Source organism: Xenopus laevis, chromosome 7S (assembly GCF_017654675.1).
Source record: "Xenopus laevis strain J_2021 chromosome 7S, Xenopus_laevis_v10.1, whole genome shotgun sequence".
NCBI classification, from domain to species: Eukaryota; Metazoa; Chordata; class Amphibia; order Anura; family Pipidae; genus Xenopus; species Xenopus laevis.
In genome coordinates, this window is record NC_054384.1 from 37161485 (window position 1) to 37187745 (window position 26261).

General features: G+C 38.3%; 1 pseudogene; it reads left to right on the top strand.

The window, feature by feature from the left end:
* The first annotated feature begins 21493 nt into the window (after window positions 1–21493).
* LOC121396141 lies at window positions 21494–22158 on the top strand (annotated as a pseudogene).
* Window positions 22159–26261: the final 4103 nt, after the last annotated feature.

A 26261-nucleotide genomic window follows, 5' to 3' on the forward strand; every position in this document is an offset into this window, starting at 1 on the left:
TTAGTAAATCACAAAAAAACTCGGACGAATACTGTACATTCATATTTGTGTCTAATAGCATGGGTGCTGTTTTGATGAAAACCCCAATGCTTTTTTAATTTTGAGAGATTTTTTAGATGTTTATTAAATATGTAAATGTGAGATTATATTCAGACTATCACATTTTTGAATCTTTTCATCCTAAAAAAAGTAACTTATCTGTATGAAGACAGCATTAAAAAAAAAAATCAGTGATGTATTTTGCACAAGGTGGGTAATTACATTGCTTCAACCCTTTGATGAGTAAAGATATAAAAAAGATAAAAAGACAACTGCTTGTTCTAAACTAGTGCAAAAAAATGCACCTGAGGGTGACTGAACTCATGCTATGAATCAAGGCTGTATTATATTGTGCCGCATATCAAAAACATAATTATAACATAAAGAAGAATGTTAGAATACATTTTTCAGGTCAAGTCTACTTTTCTTCAATTCTGATTTACAAATTAAGCAGATTATTGATATTAGTAGTAATATTTTTGTCATTATTATTGTAAAAAAGCCTGAATTTATATCACTGCAAAAATATCTTTTAAATGAAAATCATTGTTAAGATTTATGATTAAAATGTATGTATTTCCATATAAACGTCATCAACATTGTCTTCTGGTGCAGAAATCCAAATATATGGATGCCATCCACATATATTTTTGTAACATATTTTTTATTGAAGTTTTTTTTCTAAGATGTTATTCTTTGTAATTCCCATATTGACCAGATATAAATACAATGGTTGACTCTAGGGTCACCATCAGGGGGGCACAGGGGCGACTGTCGTTCCAAGTCCGGGCGATTTCTGGTTCTCAGGGGGAGCCCTGCCATGATGCAGAAGAAGCCACTCTGGAGAAGAACAAAGAAGTCACTACAGAAAAGAAGGAAGAAGCTAGGACGGAAAAGATCAAAGAAACCTGCGACGGAAAAAAATGAAGAAGACAGCTCGCCAAAGAGATAATTTAAATGGTAAGTTCCACTGAACATCAATGTTCTTTTTTTAACCCCCTTGCTACCAGTTGACCCAGTAGGTATCACCTGATCCTGACCACCAATACTTTTTTTTTACTTGCAAGGGGCACTGGCACCAATATTTTTTTGTAACTTTTAGGGGGCCATGGATCCAATGTATCATTTAAATTGTAGGGGGACCTTGCACCAATTTTTTTTTAACTTGCAGGGGGGCCTTGATCAATGTTTTTTTGAATGTGTAGGAGGCCCTGGCACCAATGTTTTTTTAACTTTTAAAGGATCCTGGCACCAATGTTTTTTTTCTTTAACTTGTAGGGGGCCGTGGTCACCAATTTTTTTTTTAATTTGGGGAGGGCTGGCCACAAATATGTTTTGAACTTGTACGGGGGGTCCTGGCCAACAGAGCCCAGGGGGCACAGAAAATGTTTCTGTACAGGGCACTGCTATTTTCTATTTCTGGTGGCCCTGACTATACCATTTCTGAAATAATCAAGTTTATTCTCATAATCCCTCATTTAGACTGTTCCTCCCTTTTTTCTTTTTGTTTTTTAAAGTAAGCTGGTGAGGAATTGGATTCTATACAGCAAACACTTTTTCTCCCTTGATATAAGTATTTTTTAAGGATTTTTATCTGAGCAGAACAAATTTTATATACGGCAAATTTGAGGATTTAGCACTACATATAAATTTGTTTTTATAATGGAATATTTTAATTGAGTATGCTGGCCAGTCACTACTTATTACAGTTCAAGTGTGTCACGTGTGTTGAAATTAAGCTTGTGTTCTGAAAGAATACTATACTCATCCAATGCTTTCGATTTGGTAGATTTGGGAAGAGATTAAAGGATTTGCTAGCGTTAACAGGTCATATTCTAATAATAACTATGCCAGGTTTATGGAGGCCTATTTAATAAAGGTCAGATTTAAGTGAGTTTAGTGGTCTTGAAACCACGACTAAACGTGAGTTTAGTCATGTCTAAAACAAAGAATGTCATGGAATTTATTATACCAATGAAAAAAGCACTAAAGGATGCATTAAAAAAACCTCTTAACCTTTTTTGAGTTTTTTGAAACTCTAAAAACTGCTAAAAGTCTAAATTGATTAAAAGTGATCCAATAAGATAAGTGCAACTCCTATTGACCCTGAAAACTTGGTGTATTTTTGCATTAGAGGTTTTTGTAGTTTTTACACTTAGGGGCAGATTTATCAAGGGACAAATTTCAAAGTAATAAGAGTTTTTTGAACTCCCATAACTTCCAAAATTCTAATTAAAAAAGACCAATCAAAATGTATCAAAAATTTAAGGTTTTTTCCTTTGGCCGAAATGGTACGTATTCGTTTTGCAAAGTCCACCAATTGACTCCAAATAGGTTCTAGGAGGTCCCCATAGGCTAAAACAGCAATTCAGCAGGTTTTAGATGGCGAATGGTCAAAGTCTAATTTTTAAAATTTTCAAATTCTAATCGAATTTGGACTATAGGGGCAGATTTATCAAGGGACAAATTTCGAGTTTATGGGAGTTTCAAAAAACTTCACAGTAAAGGCAAGCACTTCACCACTTCTTGCTGTGCAAATAATCCTTTATTTTAGCCAGTTGTACCACTCCAAGTACAGAAAAAATAGATGGCAAATATTGGAAACAGTGGAGGCAGGGAATGACAATTAAAAACAAAAATTATTGTTACAAAAAGAGAGTTATTGGATTCGGAGGTTGGAAACAGTGCATCCAAAACATATAAGCATATGCAGTGGAATTTGGGTTGCTTTCTGTGGTATGCAAAATGTAACAATATGTATGATATTTAAACACTGATCTAACACTTTTAATTGTATTCACAGATAACTGGTTGGGAATTATATACATTTACGAGTAATGATAATTTGCCCAGTTGGTAATGAATAGCTTTCTTAAAATTTTTCACAGATATAAATTTGAGCTGTATATGGTTGAACTATAACTCAACCAATGTCTATACAAACATATGTGGACTTTAAATGGACATTAATTGGATGAGACACACCTACACGAATGATGTCATAGGGGTGAGGTGTTGGAGTGAATTTAAGAACTAATTGAAAAATTAAAAAACAAAATGACCAATCGAAATTTATTTAAAAAAAAATCAAATTTTTTTAAAAATGGGTGAATAGGATTGAGCTGCAAATTCAAATCAAATTTGAATCGAATTTGATTCAAGGTTTTTCACCAAATGACTCCAAATCGATTGTAAAAGGTCCCCCATAGGCCAAAACACCAATTCAGCAGGTTGGAGATTATAGAATAGTTGAATTTGAATTCTTAAAGGGACAGTACATGATATATTTCAAAATGTGAATTTTGAATCTTTTTTAAAATTCAAATCGAATTTTGACTATTCCCTGGTTGATTCACACCAAGAGGCAGATTTATCAAAGGTCAAGGTGAATTTTTTTGAATGAAAAAAATTCAAACTTCGAGCCCATATATTTTTGGAAAGTACACATTCTACCAAATCTAAAATTGGTACTCATGCTTTTGTGCTCAAAACTACTGAATCACAAGACTTTCCCAAAATTGGTGGTTTTAGTGAAATACCTGAAAATTGCCTCAAAGCTTCAACTTTCCAGCATATTATTTTCCATGTATCATTACATAACAAGCAAAATCACCCTCAATATGATTGCCAAGGGTCCTCCAAACAATTTGATGCCCATTGTGCAAAGGATTACAAAAAGTATCTTGAATTTAGGGACCCCAAAATGAAATTAGCGCATACAAATAGTACTGTGGATCACTTCAGCTAATGAAAAATCAAAACATTGGCTGCATTTTTGTGGGGTAAAAACACAGAAATATATGTTTACCTCCCAAAACAATATATTTTTGGAAAGTACACATTCGACCAAATCTAAAATGGGTACCCATGCCTTTCTGCTCCAAACTACAAGTCACAAGGCTTTCCCAAAACTGGTGGTTTCGGGGAAATACCTGAAAATTGCCTCAAAGAATTGCCTCAAAGCTTTTACTTTCCAGCATTGTATTGTCGATGTACAGTCGATGTAAAGTTCCTAAATATGAATGCTGGGGCCAGGCACAATCAGGGCATAACTACAGAGGAAGCAGACCCTGCAGCAGCAGGGGTCCAGGATATAAAGGAGCCCCATGAGACCATAATTCATATACAATTTCAATAAATACTGCTAAAACAGGTCAACCTCTAGACATTTTGGGACCTGAAAAATATGCATAGATTTACCAAACTATGTGGCATACAGAGACGCCCAAATCCACATTGCATATGAATTCTCATGTATGACACTCTGGCTACTACAATATAAGCACCCCGGTATGTGTATTATGTGCCATAAGACCCACTAACAGTATGGAGATCTTGGAAAACCATATATTTTCCGAAAGTACATATTCCAGTGAATCTAAAATGGGTAAATATGTCTTTCTACTGCAAACTACCAACTGCAAAGCTATGCTAAACATAACATTTTTTTATGAGATTTCTGAAATTATCACAAAGCTTGCATTTTACCCCATTATATACCCCACATTTTGTAAAGTACCAGTAAAAGGCATCCTAAGTCTGAATGCCAAAGGTCTACTAAACAGTTTTATGCCCAATATGCATCGATTTACCAAACTATGTGGCATATAGAGACCCCCAAGTCCAAATAGTTCATATGAATTTTCACGTATGATACCCTGGCTACTACAATTACAAAAGCACTCAAGTAGCAAGTAGCTTTACAGGCCGCTCCTAAGTTCAGGAATTGCAGGCAGCAGCAGGACACATAGATTTCATGTGCTTGCTGCTGCCTTGCGGCCCCTGGGTGATCGCATCCAGGAGTCACTAATTCCCTGATTCTGCTCATTGCCTAGGGGCTGGGCTATGAGCTCTCGAATCTGTACCTCCATTCCCAAACCCTTAAATGCTGCAGAATGTAGAATCTACGTTCTGTGGTATTTCAGCAACTTTAGTCACAGAGCGTAGATTCTACATTCTGTGGCATTTAAAGGGTTAAACTCTTCTGGACTAATAAGCACACTAGGGTAAATAAATCAGTTCTCATGCAATCTATACCACAGGGAGGTCTAAACTGGCACCACTACCTCCCAAAACTCTCCTATGGACTACACAGAAAGCTAGACCGTCATCTATACTCATGAACCCAATACTGAAGCACACAGTAAAACTTTGGGACAAGATCTGGCTCAAGATATCAAGAGGAGATCCGTTCAAACCCATCTCCTTACACCCCAATATTCCATAATTCAGACTTTACCCGGGCCAAGACCTAAGACCCTTCAGACGGTGGTTAGACAACAATTTTCTGGATATAGAGAGCCTGACTCCACTTGGAAGCATTATAACCTGGGATGACTTGAGAAGTAAACAATCTATTCACTGCTGAGAATACTACAGATACCTACAAATCAGACACTTTGTTCAAAAGCAAAAGGTCAAGACCCCCAAACAAAAGACACTTTTTGAATACCTCTGCTCACATCCTTATAGCAAATTTCTTTGATATATGCTAAACTTAGATCTCATGCTGTCCTGGACAAAAATAAATGTGACCACATCAGAAGGGCATCCATTAATACAATTGTCAAGGTAAATTCATACAAATTATTATACAATTAGTACTTGACCACAGAAAAGCTACACAACATTTACGTGGGAGATGAACTGCACATGTGGTTGAATTTCCCACTGATCTCTTCACTATGGAAATAAATATTTGCTCTCTTGAGCACTCTACTGGAAAAATATGTCCAACCAGATCCTTGGCTGGCCCTACTCACCTTTAAACCAAGCTCTCTCAACAGGAAAGAATTCAAAATCTGCCTAGCCACCAGATGCACCATAGCTCATAAATGGAAAGAAGACACGCCTACACTCCTATAGGTAAAAAGAAAAATCTGGTGGGTGTTCTCGATGGAAAAACGTACTGCAATGCTACACTGCAAGATGGACAATTACAATGCAATTTGGACCCCATGGACAGCCTGGTGTGAGACTCAAGACCACCTTATGCAAACAGGAGACAATTGCCAAAACAACTGAACACAATACAAAGACAAAATTGCTAACTTCTATTACAGGTATGGGACCTGTTATCCAGAATGCTCGGAACCTGGGGTTTTCCGTATAATGGATCTTTCCGTAATTTGAGTCTTCATGCCTTAAGTCTACTAGAAATTCATTTAAACATTAAATAAACCCAATAGGCTGATTTTGCTTCCAATAAGGATTAATTATATCTTAGTTGGGATCAAGTACAAGCTACTGTTTTATTATTACAGAGAAAAAGGAAATCTTTAAAAAAAAATTAAAAATTTAAAAAATTTGGATTATTTGGATAAAATGGAGTCTATGGGAGACAGCCATTCCGTAATTTGGAGCTTTCTGGATATCGGGTTTCCAAATAAGGGATCCTATACCTGTATTAATCTCAATGGGTGGTCAACAAAATGTACAGGCATCATTTAGAATAGAATCTATAATGAGACCAATGAGAACTCTATACCTCCCTTCCCCCACCCTACACTTCTTTCTTTTCTCACTATTTTATATAATACAGCTCATGGAAAATATACGATTGTTTCATGAATGAAAGAAAATTTAATATTCTGCCAATAATGTGAAATGCAACAAAGAAAGTGGATTTAACATACAGCTGTTGAAATGTTAAATAAAAGAAGAATTAAGTCAAAAATCATTGCCCATGTTCCACCTACTGGAAGATATGAGAATAGCACCCAAGCAGGAGAAAGCCAATTTGGTAAAACAACTTGGGAAATAACATTAAGTAGGAGACACCATAGCTTATCTAAATGAGTTCCATTGTGAAGTGCTGGCTGGTTTTCTTTTAAAGCACAGGATAAGGCACAATCAGGGTGTAACTACACAAGGAAACAGACCCTGCAGCTGCAGGGGGGGAGCAGGATATATAGGAGCTCCATGAGACCATCATTCATATACAATTTCAATAAATACTGCTTAAACAGGTCAACCTCTAGACATGTTGGGGCCTGAAAAATAATTTGCTATGTGGCCTAGTAATATCTAGTTACGCTACTGGACACAATGACATAAGATCGCTGTCTACACACCAATATTATAACTAAAATAGATTATGATGATCATGGTCAGAGAAAGAGATTTTATATATATATAGAGAGAGAGAGAGAGAGAGAGAGAGAGAGAGAGAGAGAGAGAGAGAGAGAGAGAGAGAGAGAGAGAGAGTTACATTTTAATTAAAATATTTATTTAGTGTTATTAACGGTCAGGAAAATAGATTGGAAGGAATTTACTCACTTTATTATAGAAACATAGTACCATTTCTTAGGTGAGCTATTAAAATGTTTTTAGAAACATATAGAAAAAGGGAAGCATTCAACAGAAAATTGTCAACCTACCCTTTCTATTTTATCTCCTTCATGTTTAATACATAAACATTTTTCTTTTAGAGCTGAACGTTATACTGTATATATATATGATTAACATTTTCTACATTATAAAACCTGGATTTTCAGTAGCTCTTTTCTGTTGCTCTTTTCTGTGTGTAAAGGAGCATTCCTTATTTTTACAGCATGCAATGTGCTTCTGCTTCATTCTCACATCCCTAAGCAATGAGTACTTGAAAGGATTCAGTGGCCTAGGGAACAAAAAGCATACATTGTACTTGCTAAACAATATTTCACTGCTCAGAGGGACTTACAGTATGTGACCACCAGTCCCACTACAGAATTGGTTTATTTATTTTATTTCAGTGATTTTATAGCATTTTAGTGATTTTATAGCATTTTAGTGATTTTATCGCATTTCTGTTACTTGATATTTTCTGTAAAATAATATCACTGTGTGATCATTTGATGCTCTATTATTTTGTGGTTTTATTGCATAATGCGTTGTTTTCCTGTAAAAAATATTTACAATATTTTGGGGTCTCTACATGCCAGATCGTTTTGTAATCCTATACATACTGGGCATCAGTCTGTTTAGAAGACTCATGGAATTTTTATTTATACTTTATATCTGTGCCTAACGACATCTTGGAGATATTTTGGGCAGCTAAGTGTTGAGCCTGTTTTACAGTTGGAGGGGGGAGTTGTTTAATGTTTCCAAATCAAAGTATTTCCATGGCAGTTCAGTAACTGGTGGTGTCAGAATTCCCTACTCTTTTAGAAGGGAAGTTACCATCTCCCATATGTAATAAGAGTTTGCCCAGGAGCAGTAATCCATGGCAACCAGTAAATGTCACCTGCTGATTGGTTGCTATGGGTTATTGCTCCTTGGTAAACTTAGTGCCTTTTATTACATTACCCCCCATGTGTTCTATGGTTCACATGGTCCGCACTTGCTGGAGAAAGTGGTGTTCTGAAGGACCTGGTTGGAAGTAGGCCCAGCAGGCGAAGTAAGTGTTAGGAGTTTATAGTTTACTCTAAAAGGGAGAGGCAAGATCACAGCCAGAAGCTCCAATGAGGGGGCCGTGAAAGTTTAGTACCCTATGGTATCAATTCTATTCACACGTAATTAAGAGCGTTGAGCTATAAACTGCTGCTGCGAGTTTTGTCTTCTGCTGGGGTTTGTTTACCAAGCAGTGAATATTACTTCTGAGGTGTTGAGTATTCAAATCATGGAGATGTTCACCTGTTTTGGAAAGTTGATGTTAATCCAGCCCAATAGCATATCAATAAAAAAAACTATTATACTAAAATGTGATTTTGAATGATGCAGACAGATGTTGGAGAAAATAAGTACAGCTTTATGTAACTAAAACATGAAAAGCTGGTGTGAAAACAGAAGAAAATGATTACATATTAGGTATTATGTAAAAAATGTAACAGGCATGTCAGGACATCTATAAAGCCTTTTGTGTAACTTGCCTTCACCAAGTGTGATACACAAAGAAAATCAGCAACATGCCTAATGTGTAATTTAGTTAAGATGAAAAAAGTAATTTTCAAAGAATGAGAAAATGAGAGAATGAGACGCATGCCTAGCTTTCACCATGCTCAGGACAAGTTGTGAAGGACATTTATACCCCCTTTGGGACACTTTAAATAACAAATTATTACACCTGCCTGTTCCAATCAAGATGCTGCATACAAAGTGCATGTAGTGTTCGGATGCCTAGGGCACTGTAAGGTGTATGAGGAACCTAATCAAGTATTCCAGTTACACAAAAAGTTCTGATTTGTATTTAAAAGAGAAACGATTATGCCTTACGTGAACATTTGGCTACTACTGTGCCTTTATAAGAAACTCCTACAGAATTTGACAGTTTAATAAAAGCAATCTAAATATATTTCAACATCACCAACGATGATGATTAAACTCAGATTTACTCAGATTAGGAAAATATAATAAGCAAATGGTTAGCTGGAATAGAATAAAAGTAAAAAGCATTAGCAGCTTTATATTTTAGTTAAAGGACAAGGAAAATCTGATTCACTAGGGGCACCCAATATGTTAGGCATCCCATAGTTAATTGAATTATTTCTAGTTTGGACGAGTGTTTTTAAAAACAAATATTCAGATTAGACTTGCAAGTACTCTATTGCACATGTTCGTATCTCACTTACCACAAGTGCAATTTTAGACACCATGGTAATGTTTTTTTACCCAGAGTGCAGTGTTTTACCCATGATTCTAACATAATTATGCTCAGTAAGAGGTGAACCTTTATCTATAAACACAGGACGCAGTGGGAACCATGAAGCTATTGCCCCCTTTGAGGAGGTGGTAGCTCCAGGGGTCCCCTGCGTCAATAGTTACCCTTTTTTTCATAACAAAGTGCTTAACTATACAGATGCAAGTACATTTATTACAATACATGTAATTTTTTTGTAGTCATGTTGGGAGAGCTCAACACACTAACAACTTGTACATTACAATACCTTTCAAGAAGTTCTACCTTCCAGGCATATAACAAACTAGCTATATCCTCCTCCAAGGTAAGCACACCTCCCTCATATGATTGGTCTTGTAGATTTTTAACTTCCAAATAATGTGTTATGTCATTTGTTCCTCCCTGGATGGTGTCATTACTATGCACTACTTGGTAAGATGTGTCATTACCATGTCCCACTGGGAGGATGGTGCTTTAACTACTTCCTGCTTGGTAGGATGGTGCTATCCCTACATGCTGCATGATTTACAAAGGAGCATGGCCCTGAAATGCATGCCCTGTTAACCAATTAATGCATTGTGGAACAATTGGAGAGTTTGTAGGTCCCTTCACCATTGAGCACCAATTTTTGTTGATATATATTGGCCAGGGTGTGCTGCTATTTTTAGTTTTTACCTTTAGAGCTGCTTGGAAGGGGAAATACCATGCAACCATAGGGGGACTAGGGGAATAAAATAGGAAGAGGCAAGGGAGGAGACACTGGAGACCCACCATTAGGCACACTGCCAGGACACAACTTAAAATCATGGGTGACGGATGGGTAACCTCAATTTATTTTTTTTATTTTAAACACCATTTCGTTTAAAGATCTATCACCACTGTATATGAATTGTAATGAGGACCATTGACAATGATAAGTATTGTATGTTCTTCTCATAAAACTAAAATTTGCAGATATTGTTTTTTGAATAGAATAAATCTGCATTTGGGGCTCATTTATCAACACTGGGCAAATCTGCACTTGTGCAGTAACCCATAGCAACCAACAAGTAAACAGCTCTTTTTAAGCCATCTACAATCAACATAAGCAAACAGAAGCAGAATTTTTGTAAGTATCAAATCATAGAAAACAAGCAGTTGAGGAATGAGTGGGCCCAATCATACCAGTGGCTAAAGACAAAAGCAGATATTAGTAATGATGGGCTCTGTCCCATTTCACTTCTCTGAAAAATTAGCAAAACTGCTAAAAAATTTCCAAATGCATTAAAGTCATTAGGCAACAAAAATGTTTTATGCACAACATTTTCTAACGTGAAACACTTTTTTTCTCACTCCAAATGCATTAAAGTCAATGGGTGTTTTTTCTTTTGGAGGCTTTCGCCTCAGTAACTTTTCAAATCACATATTCTATCTGGCACCCCTTATTGGGTAACTGCAATTTTTAGAATGGTGCAGCTGACATGATGAAATCTGTCAATACTGGAGTCAAGGTGACATTAACCACGTGGGTCACTTACGTCCCACAGCTAGAAAATGGCCTCTAAACATAATTAAGGCTACAGCTTTGTTTCCAATAAGAAACACACATCTTTTGCTATTATCAGGTGACGTGTCTAAAGCTGGCTGTGCCCTTGTGAACCTAGACTAATAAAATAGCTTAGATGACTATGGATTAAGGATGTATGCATGCTGAGGGGCCCTGGATCCACTTTCTTTTTTATTTCCTATTCTTTCTTTGCTTTGCTGTTATCACTTTTTTGTCTCAAATTCCTTATTTAACCTTGTATACATTTTATCTGCTATACATTTATAATGGTAAATTACATGTAAACTTGCATATTCTCATATGACTCAAACACAATGTGATGCACTAGGTATATACTGTTTGGTGTCTCTGCACTTATTGCATGGGTTGTGCTTTGTTCCTCGCTGCACCTGAAATAAAAATAAATTCCGATAAACTGTATGAAACTATGTAGAGTTTTCCTAATCATGAAAATAAATATTTAATTACTAGTGATGAGTGAATTTTTTTCACCAGGTTTGGATTTGCTGTGAAATTCTGCATTTCTCCATTTGCAAATCTGTTCACGAAACTGCAGAAAAAAATCCACAGTGAAGAATTTTGCAGAGACAAATAAGTCCCAAGAAAAATTTGTTGCAGAGACAAAAAAGTCGCCATAAGAAAAAACCACATTGACTTTAATGCATTTGGACAAAATAGTGGCAGAGACAAAAAAAATTGTTGTGTGTAAAAAATTGTGTGTAAAAAAAATGACTTCAATGAGTTTCACAAATTTTTTGCTGTATAATGTACTGACTAGTGAAATTGAGCTTGTGATTGGTTCTTGTGCATCAGGAGGATTACATTGCTAAATGCATGCCTTTGAGTTGTTCCAGGGACGAGCACAGAAGTAGTGCAAGGCTTTTTTCCTGATGAGAATACTTTCGAAGACTTTGGAAGAATGAAAGGATGTCTATTTTTTAAAACATTTTTTTAAAAAAAAGTTTTGCATATAATAAAAGATGAATATAATAAACCTACATTTAAGCTGGGGTGCTGCACTATTAACAAAGTACCGCTCCAGAAAGAGTTGCATTGGATTTACATAACCTAGTAAAACTCAGTGGGTTTCACAAAAGGTGATAGGCCCTGTTGTTGACATCCCTAGTCCCTGTGGGGCAGTTATATAAGAATTGCAATTTTCTATCCATTTTAAGAAGTATGTTATTGCCCACTATTTTGGGGTGTCCTTCCCCAGAGCATCAGTTAGCAAAATCCAAGATCGGGCTAGTACTTAGACCAAGCATTTGTTTAATCACATATATAGAGGTGTCAAGCATCCATTGGTCGCTGTGAAGGGGTAGAAGTGTTAGTTCTGAATGCGCTGGGGCTGGGGGACCCATGGTCCAAATTTCTGGGTTTTTTTTTCCTTTTAATGTTGTATTGCCAGGCCTCTGCTCCAGCCAGTCTGCTCTCTGATCCAGGTGTTCAAAGAACCTTCAGTTTGGCAGGGTATAGCATTGCATACTCTAAGCCCAGGTCACGGAGCTTGCTCTTGACTCCCATGTATGAGCTGCGCTTCTTTTGCACCGTGGTGGAGTAGTCTGGGTAAAGTGATATACGGGCCCCTTTATATTTCAGTTCCCCTTTATTTCTAGCTTCTCTCACTGCCACATATTTGTCTCTGTAGTTGAGTAGTTTGATCAGAAATGCCCTTGGTGGTGCTCCAGAATGCAAGGGTCTCAAGGGGATCCAGTCTGTGCGTTCCATCACGAAATGCAGTGAGAATATATCTTGGCCCAATAGCTCCTTAACCAGTTTTTGTGCAAATAGTGGATTAGTGCAGTAACGTTGTGTCTCTGTAGATTCTAAATATTTTTAATGGAGGACATGGACAGAAATGTCCTGTGTTGTTGATTAAGAAGACTGCACTTTGATACTTATATGGAACTATTTTTAACAATTTAGGGAACACTATATGGCTATATAGTGTAAATTCATGTAAAAGAAGGTGCCAGAAGAAAACATTGTCACCCCAAAGAGTTGGAGGTTTGTTTTTCAGGTGATAATTTGTCCAGTGTATCATAACACACGTTAGTAAAAATCCCAGCAGTAATTAAATATTTTAGTGATTTTGATCAGAGTTCTCCCCAATAATCTTTAATATATAGTATTTATATTTGATGTCTCACAAGTTCCATAGGAGGTTTTGTTTATTTTTATTCAATATAACTTTGACCTTTTTTGACCTTAGATATGGATTTGCTTTTTTTTTTGGACATTGTGTACTGATTGTTGGAGTTACAGTATTTATAGATGTTATCACTGGTGAAAGGGCTGATTCAATTAAATGATAGTTGTTATTACCACAATGTCAAACAATTCACATTGTGCAGAGAACATACAAATACATGGGACCTAATTTAGGATTATTTCAACATGTATTGTATACTCATATTGGCTGCTTGTAGGATACTGACATATTTAAAAAAAAAGTTGCATTAAAACTCAGTAAATTATTTTTCAAAATACAGGTATGGGACCTGTTATCCAGAATGCTCGGGACCTGGGGTTTTCTGGATAATGGATCTTTCCGTAATTTAGGTCTTCATGCCTTAAGTCTACTAGAAATTATTCATTTAAACATTAAATAAACCCAATAGGCTGGATTTGCTTCCAATAAGGATTAATTATATCGAAGTTGGGATCAAGTACAAGCTACTGTTTTATTATTACAGAGAAAAATGAAATCATTTTTTAAAAATTTGGATTATTTGAAAAAAATTGAGTCTATGGGAGACAGCCATTCCGTAATTCGGAGCTTTCTGGATATCGGGTTTCCAGATAAGGGATCTTATACCTGTATTAGGAAATGATTGAGCAAGCGAGTCTATATTATTATTTTTTTAGATCTATTCACCAAACAGGTAAATGGGTGACCAAACTTTTATCTATGCTACATATGCACATACGTACAGTAAATCCTTGTGTATCTGGGGGATCGTTTTCTGGTACCTTACTGCTCTCTTAGAGCCACTCTGCAGTTATGCTTATTGTAAGAAAGACTGGTTCAGTTGTAAACTTAAGCTGGCCATGTACTGTATGATAGATTTAGTTTTTAATATGTGAAATAAAAGTTGCTGGTTTTATCCCTACCCTTGGTCTGTGGAGTGCACGCTTTTGATGGTGTCTGTAAGTCAGACTCTCCTCTTTCTGTGGAGTCGGGCCCTTTACCCAGGCCACTAAATAGGAGCAGTGAGTGACCCTGTTTCATATAAAGTTGTACAAATTTCTCCAAGCAACATGTTTGGGGCATGGGCACCCAAGCCACTAGTAATATATAGTGAGCGTTGTTAAATTGGCACAGTTTAGGAAGTGAGAATGGTTAACACTTGGATACGGATGCTATTTTATATATGTCTAAATCAGCATCAGGCTCAGAAGCACCCAGATTTAGTGAACACAATCTGACCAAATATTAGATATCAATTGGGCCGATTTGAGAAAAAAAAAATCCTCACACATAAGGAACATATCAACACATTAATTCAGTCTTTATCGAAAAAGTCTCTGTAGGCCACAATGGACTACATAGGTTCCTAGGGCCAATAATGAGAAAGGCCTAATTTGGCCCAGCATGTGTGATCTCTCTCTCTCCCTGAGCGATCCATGGCAGTCTTGTGTGCTGTTATCCCTAAAATAAAAGAAAGAAGATTATTTAGACACAGCAGGGCACACATTTAAGTAAATGGGAAGCTAGATTTTTTGGGAAGGCAGAGGAATGTACTTATTGAAAACAATTAAAAAACCCTAGAATGCCCAGAAAGAATTTCAAAGTGGTACCCGTCACCACCATCAACGTGTTTTTGCGGCTGCGGCCAGAACGGGTCATATTTACAAGTTTGGTGGTCCTGCCCTAAGGCAGCTAGATTCTGGACCAGAATCTTTACAATGATTGCTAGTGTCACAGGGTTACATTTAAGTAAATCCCCTGCAGTAGCACTCCTCCATGGGAGTGTGGTGTGAAGCAACAAATACGGTAGAAAGTTGATCAGTGGCATCTTTTCAGCTGCTACAGCTAAGGCATGGAAAACACCTCTACTTGATCTACATCAAGTCAAAACTAGACTTGATAATTATATGGTAATGGAGAAACTTACATACTGTATGTAGCTAGTGGGGAATTTGATACATTTAATAAGATTTGGGATCAGTGGAGTCAATATAGAGGTATAACACAGTGACATTTACTACTATTGAACGCATAGTATAGTCTCTTTCTGAGGGCCTGCCTTGGGAATTGCCATGATTTTTTACTCCATTTGTACAGACTATAGCCTAATGGATACAATACTTACCATATTAAAAGTATTTTTAAGAATTTTTATTCTTACTTTTCTTTCTGCCTCATTTTCTTTCTTTACCTTTCTGTCCCCTAATTTTCTTCTTCTTAATGGCAAAATATGCTTTGCTTAGTCTGCAGACAGCAAATGTACAGGAAAGGACAATATGAAAGAGATGTAAAATTATGTATGTTTATTACTGTACAGTACAATGTAATTTATATATACCTTACCACAGTAGCGTTCGTTGAGGGGGGCGGGCCCTGGTGCATGACGCGCAGCCGGGCCCCGTCCCCCTCCGTACCGCCGCATTAGCCCGCATTTCTCAGTGGCGCACGGACTGCCTGGCGGCCCTGAGGGGGTGCGGGCCCTGGCCTGCTCGCACCCCCTGCTCCCCGGTAGTTCCGCCACTGCCTTACCATTGATGTCATTATCCTTGTTGCCATTATATCTATGCATTTTCTTTTCCTTTCTGTATGTTTATACAAAACGAAATAAAAATATTGTTACAAAAATAAAACAAAAAAAAACCTAGAATGTTGTCCTTTCTATAGGTTAAGTTTATAGGGGCATGATATGCATGCTGAATTTATTTTGCTGTTAAATTAGCAACAGTAACACATGTAGCTCCATTAATTACATTTCAAACCTTATGAAATATAAATATAAAGCCGCTCCATCACATTACAAAAATAATGGATGGACCAGCAGTTAAGGAAATGCAGTATAAATGTAAAACACCTCATTAATAGGTGCATCGTGCTCTAGTGGTTAAAGGTTACATTTTCAAATTGTATGCCTTGTTATCGCATCTTTAGAGGCCAAACCACCATGCCAATGATTCTCTATACATTTTTATCCTCCCTGAGAGTGACCCTTCATTTCAGTTACACTGTAAGATTAATTGTTATTTTTGTTAATTATACGCAGGGGGGCATGTTTTTAATAAAAAAAAGTTTATTATTAAAAAGGCATGATTTAATCAGATAGGGGACAAACACGAAAAATGGGAAATAAGTTCTTTCGGGTTTCTCCCAAAACGCTCAATTTTTTTGGGCTTTTACCCCAAAACAGTCGGATTTTCAGGCTAATTTCAGCTCAGACCACATAAACTTCCAAATAGGATAGGGACCACTCCCATTGATGTACATAACCTCTGCAGGTCTGAGATTGTGTTTTTTTTTCAATTCTGACTTTTGCCATTCTCAGGGTATAATAAATCTTGAAACATTTGAGTTTTTTTCTACTAAAAATTCAGTTTTTATAGAAAAAAACAATGATTTTTAAAGTTTTTGGCAATCAGACTTTAATAAATAACCCCCTATGGGACAAATTCCCTAAGCGGCTCAAATTCGATAGAGACCGCTTTGCCCACTTCGCAACACTTTGCCAGGCGGAAATTCACCAGGACAACACAAATTCCCTAAAATGTTATGTTGTGTCCAGGGTGCCGAATGCTGACGAAGTTGCGCTAGTATTACTTCACCAAGCAAAGCGAAATTGTGCTAGCATTGGCTAATTTGCATATGGTGGGAAGTGAAAGTTGAATGGACGTATATGTTGCAGCAAATACATTACATTACACAAGCCCGGGAAACCTTAATAAAATAAAATAAAGTTGTAATATTGCCCTACACATGAGCCCAGTGTATAGTTTATGTGCCATATGTTAGGAAATGTAGGGGGAACCCAGTAACTCACAAATTTGTTTACGGTCTTTTGCAGGACGCCAGCGTTTTTTGGGACTTAGAACATTTTTCAACAAAAAATTGAGGACGTCTTATCTACTCCATTGCACTTAGTCTGAGGTGGCGAAGGCAGGCTAGGGGGAGGAAGGAGCTTAAAAACCTTGCTGGGGGGGTGGTTGGTAGCTGTACAACAGAGTGGGATAAGCTGTGGCATCCACTCCTCTTGGATGGCAACTCCATAGATCTGCACCCCTTGTTATGTTCCTGAGCCATAACTCCATTTACACACACACCCAAAGATATGCATCTGGAATATTCACAGTGAGTTCCCCTTTTGCTGTACAGCCTGGGAGCTGCAGGTGATTGATATAAGGAACTTTATATAGAAATACTATGAAGCATTAAGAAACAAAGGTTTGTCTACACCCTGGTTGTGGCCCTAACAGAGCTGGTGGCCCAGATTTACTAAATAACTGTGATATGGATGTGAGACTGCTGCCTCGGGCCAAGCACTGCCTAAGGAACTAGGCCAAAATTCCACACTAAAGTTACACTCATGTTGAAACACTATCCTGCTCTTCCGATAAGGGTATTGTTTGGTATTAAAACCTGGTTGTACCATTACATGCCTGTGTGCTCCTTATGTACCCATAAACTAGTTCCATGCTCTGGAATACCACATTCTGGATAACAGGTCTTTCCTTAATTTGGATCCCCATATCCTAATTCTGCTAAAAAATAATTTAAACATTAAATAACCCCAATAGGATTGTTCATTTTTACAGAGAAAAAGAAAATCATTGAATCTGGATAATAGATCCCATATCCATAAGATGTATGGAAGCAAAGCAGTACTAACCTTTAAGATGCATTGAAACCTACCCCTGTAGCATGAGGTGAAGACTATTTATTCTAAAGTATATAATCACTGTACTTGGGTAAATAATTACCTGTTAAAAAGATTTCAGAATTTGTTTTAAAGTGACTGACAGGTATGGGACTAATGCTCGGGATCTGAGGGTTTCTAAATAACAGATGTTTCTGTAATTTGGATCTTCATACCATAAGTCTACTATAAAATCATGAAAACATTAAATAAACCCAATAGGCTGATTTTGCTTTCAATAATTAATTTAATTATAGCTCAGTTTGGATCACATACAAGGTACTATTTTATTATTACAGAGAAAAAGGAAATAATAAAATAATAAAAATAAATAAAATAATAAAAAATTTGGATTATTTGTTTATAATGGAGTCTATGGGAGATAGCCTTTCCGTAATTTGGAGCTTTCTGGATAATAGGTTTCCAGATAACTGGTCCTATACCTGTACAGTATACACAGTACATATATATAGTGTGCAATGTAGTGGGCAATGAATACTTACTTATAACAAATCATATGAACACTTCCTGTGCAATATTTCCTGTGTTATTTATAAACTTAGAATTTTGCATTTTTGCAGTATACTATACACACACACGTACAAATACGTCCTTTTCTTGGGTTTTTTTATAAAAAAAAATTTGTTTCTACTTCAAAAAAAAAAACACCAAGACACTTTTAACTTTAAATTTGCAAAGCCTTTATTAAGAAATAACTTACTGATTCTCCGCTTGCGCTCCTCTTCAGAAACGGCATCAGGCCGATGATCCATCGTGCGGTGCTCGATTTCTTCTCCCTGCATTCTATAGGAGATAGCTAGGTAGGAGAAATCAAGGGGAGAATCAATAAGTTATTTCTTAATAAAGACTTTGCGAATTTAAAGTTAAAAGTGTCTTGGGTTTTTTTTTGTTAAGTAGAAAAAAACATTTTAATTTTTTTTATGTTACTGGTCCTTTAAGTAATCCTTCCATACATCTTGGCCTGGAATTGCCACAGGCACCAGTAAGGGATTGACCAAGACTTCAATGATGTGGGTTAAGGAATAAATAAGATTTAATTTCAAAGATATGGATCTTTAAGTCTATATCAGTAGGGCCTGTGCAGGAAATAAATTATTGTTATGATTGCTTCAAAAAAGACTACTATTGTTTTAAATAAATAAATAAGCTGCTGTGTGTCCATGGGGGCAGCTATTCCATGTTGAAAAGGCAAAGGTTTACATAGCAGATAACAGATAAGCTTTGTAGAATACAAAGGGAACTTTTCTGTTATCTACTATGTTACCTGTGCCTTTTTTCCCATTTTTGAAACTGAATGGCTATGCCCACGGCCTATGTTTATATAAGCTTTAGTAGTGTTTCTGAAGCAAACACATTACCAGTGAAGTGCAATAGTACATAAAATATTAATTGCTTTTTATTTTTTGGTGTTACTGTTCCTTTAAATGGACATTTATTATGTGATATTACAAACGTAAACTTTTGTATTAGGATTTTAGAAGATGTTTTGTTTTCAGAATTTGTACATTGAATAATTGCCATATTTGTTTTAATTCATATAATGGTAGACTTCCAAAAAGTATTTAGCATGATTTTTCAATTATCTTTTCCTGTAATTTATCAATTTAGCTATGCACCTGTTACTATTACTGGTAAAATCTCTTCTTAAAAATGTTCCCTTCTTTGCATTATGGAAAACAAAACTAGCAATGTGAATACAATGCAATTTTATGAACATTTGTTTTCTTTTTGATAAATGTTCATATTGTGCTTACATTACATTTTCAAACTTTTATGGAGGTCCCCTGCTAGTTAAACATTTTGTGCTATCTCAGTCTATAATAAAAGGGCCAAGTACAAATAAAAGCAAAGGTGCAAAGTGTTAAAATGGATGGAAAATTTAGCACATGTTGAAGCTATTTAGAAAGGTCAATCCATGCACGCTCCTTTGTTATGTGTGGCTAACCAATACACTCCTTGTCTGATGAAATACATGCAAGTGCAAGCAATCCTATCCTATATAATAAAGTTTAAAGTCGAAGTGTCTCTGCGTCCAGTCTCTGTGTCCGTGGGATTGCGCTACTGCGCATGTGCCCCACGGACCGTCTCTGGCGCTACAATAAATAACACAGACACACAACCTTCACAAAAGCATAAGTGGTTTTCTGCCTCTGGAACACCGCGTACTAATGCTACCTGTAAAAGGCGCAGAGAAAGTACTGTGATGTCATCATGTCCAACCTAATCCTGATAGCCCAACGTTAGAACCAGCTCGCAAAAGCTAACTGGAGCGGGACCTGGCAGGTAGAGAGCTGCGCCGGGCCTGATAACGCACAGCAGCAGTAAAGTGAAGATCACAGTGCTTGATTGGATCGCCATGGCCGCTATCCCACGCGGCAGAGGAATACAGTAACTAAACGGCCCCGATATGATGACCAAAGAGGTATCCGCTCCGAGTTACAACCGACAGCTCGCACTCACTTCCTCCTTCCTGCTAATCAGACACGTCACCCAGCTCATCGTCATTAAGGACACCGCTTCCGAGTAGGCAGTATAATGGATTATAGCGTGGGTATGCGCCAGGTTAGGATGGGGATAAAGGATTGTCATGATAGCAACGTAGAACCGCAGGCGGAAGTAATAGAGAAGCGCAGTGGCTGTGCTCCTTTTGTGAACTGCGTGGTTCACCTATAAATCGTTCTATACATAATTATGGTGTAGTTGTCACATTTTCAATAAAAAAGATGTACAAGCCGGTGCAATTTCACGTTTCTGAACAAAGCAGTTGAAAATGGGTCAACACTGGGGTTTCCACCTTTTCTGAAAGAAAATACTGGGCTTCCTATATATTTATCTTTTTTTCCCCTAGAAATAACATTGGGATCAGCCATCATTTTTACCAATCAGGCCAGTAATGGCAACTCTAGATCAACACATCTTATCCTCAAAACATATATACGTGAATAACATTAGAAAATCGCACGTTTTAAGACACCAAATATTTATATCAGGGCCATCCTATATAATAAAGTTGAAGTGTCTCTGCATCCAGTCCCTGTGTCCGTGGGATTGCGCTACTGCGCATGTGCCCCACGGATATAATAATTGCGCTACTGCGCATGTGCCCCACGGATATAATATAATATAATAAAGTTGAAGCATACAGCTCCATGTTAACCTGCCGATTAATGGCAGCCTCGCACTCCTGGTGGAAGTTCTGTCGGATCTGGGAATTCATGGTCAGTTCCGTTCAGGCCCGGACTGGCCATTTGTGAACGTTGGGCCGCTGTCTTTGATATGTAAATGGGCCGCACGGGCCCCTCTGCACAGCCCGCTGTCACAATACTGTTTCCCGGCTGAGAAGGAGCAAGCGGGAGCGCTGAAGGCACGCAGCACGGAAGAGCTCCTCGCCAAAGCGCTGACAGGAGCCGGAGGGAGATGAATCGGGACGAGATAAGATCTCTGATACAGAAGGTGGCTTGGCAGACTTTTCACAGCAGCGGAGGGGTCGGCCTGAGCCTGTTGGCGGAGAGCTTGGGACAGCTGTGGAAAATGAGCCGGGTGCGGGCAGAAGATGTGGGTCTGGGAGCAAGTCAAGTTCCGCATTAACTACTTTGATCACCTGCAAGCGGCCGGGACAGCAGGCAAGGAGCCCCTGGAAACCTCTCGCTTTCACCCCTCCGCTGCTCTCCTACCAGTGCGGCTCTGTGTGGCGGGCAGCGATGCGCTCCGTGGGAGAGTTTGGGGATAACAGCCCGCCCTGCCTGCTGGCTCCGCACAGGGAGAACCTGAATCCGATCAGCCCTTTGGATGGGCCCGCTGCCTTCCTGGACATCGTGGCACCCTCCTACGACCCGGCGAATTGCAGGGATTGTCATTGCTATCAGCTGCTGTTTCCACTCCCGGGGAAAGTGATGGGACCGCCGCTGCCGGCCAACTCTGCCAGGGGAGGCTGTTTGTCTTTGGCCAAACAGACCAACAGTTTTCCCTGAGGGGATCCCACCAATCTCCTATACAGATCTCCTATCCATAGGGTCTCACAGACTTTAGCTATGCAAATGGACATTACAGCCAGACCCCCAGTAGAGCCGCCATGAGTTCAATTTGTGTGGCCCCTGCAAGGCATATACCGGGTCTCACTTCACAGGCCCCTCTACTATAAACAGGCTAAGGTTTTGGCCCTCTCTGGCACTTATAGGGGTTCCTGAAGCCTCATCAGAAGGGGCCTAGGTCATCCCACTGCACATAACTCATCTGCAGGCTCTGGTTGCCCCTCTTCCACTTTAGGAGTATGGGTAAAGGGTTGGCCAATCACCAGTCCATACAGACTCCACATGTTCAACTGATGGTCAGTTTGTTTGCTACAGAAAGCACAGCAGTTGGCCCTTACAGGACCTGAAAGTATCAATTTTATGGGCACATGTTCATTTGTAATTCAATAACTCATATGCCTGGAAAGGGGTGATCTTCATACTGCGTCCAGTCCCTGTGTCCGTGGGATTGCGCTACTGCGCATGTGCCCTAAGGACTGTGTCTGGCGAATTTTTTTTAGACTAGAACAATTCTGTTTTTATAAATGTTTGACTACATATGTTCTAGCACCCGTTAATTTAACGGGCTTAAAGTCTAGTGACATAATAAAACCCTGAAATTACCAGTAGCCTAGTCATGATGGCAATTCAGAGTTTCTTATGGAGGGTTGCAATAATATTTGCAATTAATTTGTGCAAAGTGAATCAAATGCTTATGCCACGCTCCAGGAGTGATGCCGTTTGAACACTAATGCAGTAGGAAAAAGGGCATTGGCATGAAGGATAAAAACATAATTTTGCCTCTTTATAATTCCTCCCCAAGAGTATGCAGTGCAGTTTTGGGCTCCAGTCCTTTAGAAAGCTATTAAATGAACAGTTCAGTGTGAAAATAAAAACGGTGTAAATAGATAGGCTGTGCAAAATAAAAAAATGTTTCTAATATAGTTAGTTAGCTAAAAATGTAATGTATAAAGGATGGAGTGACTGGATGTGTAACATAATAGCCAGAACACTACTTCCTGCTTTTCAGCGACCTGAAGGGGGGGCACATGGTACATATCTGTTCAGTGAGTTTGCAATTGATTCTCAGCATTCATCTCAGATTCAGAAGCAACAGATATGACCCATGTGCCCCCCCTCAAGTCTCTGATTAGTTACTGCCTGGTAACCAGGGTAACCAGTCAGTGTAAACAAACAGAGCTGAAAAGCAGGAAGTAGTGTTCTGGCTATTATGTTAGACATCCAGTCACTCCAGCCTTTATACATTATATATTTTCTTAAACTATATTAGAAACATTTTTTATTTTTCACAGCCTCTCTATATACCCAGTTTTTATTTTTACACTGAACAATTCATTTAATGAGCTGGAATGTTTGCAATGGAATAGAAGAATCACACTATAAGAAAATACATAATTATTCAAAGGCACAATTATTTTTAAATACAGTATAGGGAGTAAACATTGAATGACATATGGAATGGGAGTTAAAATTATAAGAAATATATATTAATAAAGGCATTTATTTATAATAATATGTGAGATCATGAGAAGAATGAATATACATATTATCATCATCATCATCATTTATTTATATAGCGCTGTCAAGATACGCAGTGCTTTACTGCAGTTATAGCAAACAGGGAATAAATGGTGGATAACAGACAAGGATTACAGAGTACAATAGGGTTTACAAACTAAAAGGTTAGGGTACAATTGAGACATTAGGATTGTATAAACACTTTGTCATTTATGATACAGCAATGATTAATTAAGGTACATCGAATAGGCCTCTTTAAACAGATGGGTCTTTAAGGAGCGCTTGAAAGTTTGGAAGGAAGGAGAAAGTCTGACAGCTCGAGGCAGAGAGTTCCAGAGAAAAGCAGAAGCCCGAGAGAAGTCTTGTAGACGAGAATGGGCAGAAGTGACCAGAGGAGAAGTGAGGCGAAGATCAGAAGCAGAGCGTAGGTTTCGTGAAGGAGTGTATTTGGAGATTAGAGATGAAATATAGGGAGGGGTTTCATTATTAAGGACCTTGAATGTGAGTGTAAGTAATTTGAATTTAATTCTAGAAGAGATTGGGAGCCAGTGAAGGGACATACATATGGGAGCAGCTGATGTTGAGCGGCGAGCTAGATGAATGAGTCTAGCGGCCGCGTTTAGAATAGATTGGAGTTGTGAAAGGTGACTTGTTGGAATACCTGTGAGGAGTAAGTTGCAGTAATCAAGGCTGGAGATGATGAGAGACTGAATCAGTGTTTTAGTTGATTCTGAACTGAGATAGGGTCGTATTCGAGCAATGTTGCGCAGTTGAATACGGCAAGATTTTGCAAGTGTTTGAATGTGTGGTGAAAAAGACAGATGAGAGTCTAAGATGACTCCTAGGCAGCGTGCCTGTGTGGTAGAATGAAAGGTGGTGTTGTTTACGGTGAGTGATATCTGAGGGACAGGGGAAGATCTTGGAGGAAATATAATGAGTTCTGTTTTAGAAAGGTTCAGTTTCAGGTGGCGCTGTGACATCCAGGAGGAGACAGCAGAGAGACAGTCTGTGACTTGGGAAAGGACAGAATTAGAAAGATCAGGAGTAGACAAGTAGAGTTGGGTGTCATCAGCATAAAGGTGATACTGAAGTCCAAATGACTGAATGAGTTTTCCTAGTGAAGTTGTATAGAGCGAGAACAGCAGGGGGCCAAGAACAGAGCCTTGAGGAACTCCAACAGAGAGTGGGAAAGTAGAAGAAGTAGAGTTAGAGAAGGAAACTTTTAAGGAATGGTCAGACAGATAAGATGTAAACCATGAAAGAGCAGTGTCCCGAATTCCAGCTGAGTGTAGAATGTCAAGGAGGAGTGTGTGGTCAACTGTGTCAAAGGCTGCAGAGAGATCTAGAAGGATTAGAATGGAATAATGACCTTTAGACTTTGCCAATAGAAGATCATTGGTTACTTTGGTGAGTGCAGTTTCAGTCGAGTGTGATGGGCGGAAGCCAGATTGCAATGGGTCGAGAAGGGAGTTGTGAGTGAGATGCTGGATCAGGCGTTTGTAAACAAGCCTTTCTAGTAATTTGGATGCGAATGGAAGAAGGGAGAACGGTCGATAGTTAGTGGGAGAGCTGGGATCAAGGGAAGGTTTTTTGAGGATAGGAGTGATTAGTGCTTGTTTGTATGATGATGGAAAGGTACCAGTAGAGAGTGAGAGGTTGAATAGGTGGGTAAGTGCAGGAGAGAGTGTATCAGAGATTGGGTGGAGAAGGCGAGAGGGTATGGGGTCAAGTGAGCAGGTGGTGGGTTTTGAGCTGGCTAGAAGTTTGCTAACTTCATCTAGAGTTGCAGGGGTGAAGGAGTGCAAAGAAGATGTGAGTGGACTGCACATTGGTCTGAGATTGTTGTCGGACGGTATGCTCAGCCTAATGAGATCGATTTTTTCATTAAAGAAATGAGCAAGGTCTTGGGCGGTAACATTAATAGGTGGAGGAGGTGGAGGAGGGCATAGGAGTGAGTTAAATGTGGCAAACAGCTGCTGTGGTTTGGAGGACATAGTAGATATTAGATAAGAGAAGTATTGTTCTTTGGCTAATGATAGAGCTCGGTTATAGCAGGAGAGCATGAATTTGAAGTGGATGAAGTCAGGATCAGTTCGTGACTTTCTCCACCGTCGCTCAGCTGATCTACTACATCTTCTGAGGTACCGTGTTACACTAGTGTGCCAGGGTTGGGGTTTAGCTGGCCGGCTGTGACGGGTGGTAGAAGGTGCAAGGGAGTCAAGTGCTGTTGAAAGGGCATCGTTGTAGAGAGAAGCTGCCATATTGGGACAGGAGAGAGTATTAATATGAGATATGGATTGTGTACATATTCCTTTTTTAAGTCAGCCATAAAACTTAAATAATCTCTACATAAAACTGTCCTGCTATACCCCTGACCAAACAGTAATGGTCAGATTTATTAATGTTAGAAACTGCAATTCAAGCAAATCTCAGCAAAAAAAAATGTGATTTCATTGGAGATGCAATTCAATTCAAAAAACTTATCTCATGGTTTATCATGTGAATACTCTATTGAAGTCTATGGGAAACAAACTGGAGCTGAATTAGGACAAAAAAAAAAAGATCCTCAAATTGAATCCCGTCCATGAGTTTTCACGTGATAAACCATGAGATAAGTTTTTCTCACTGAATTGAAT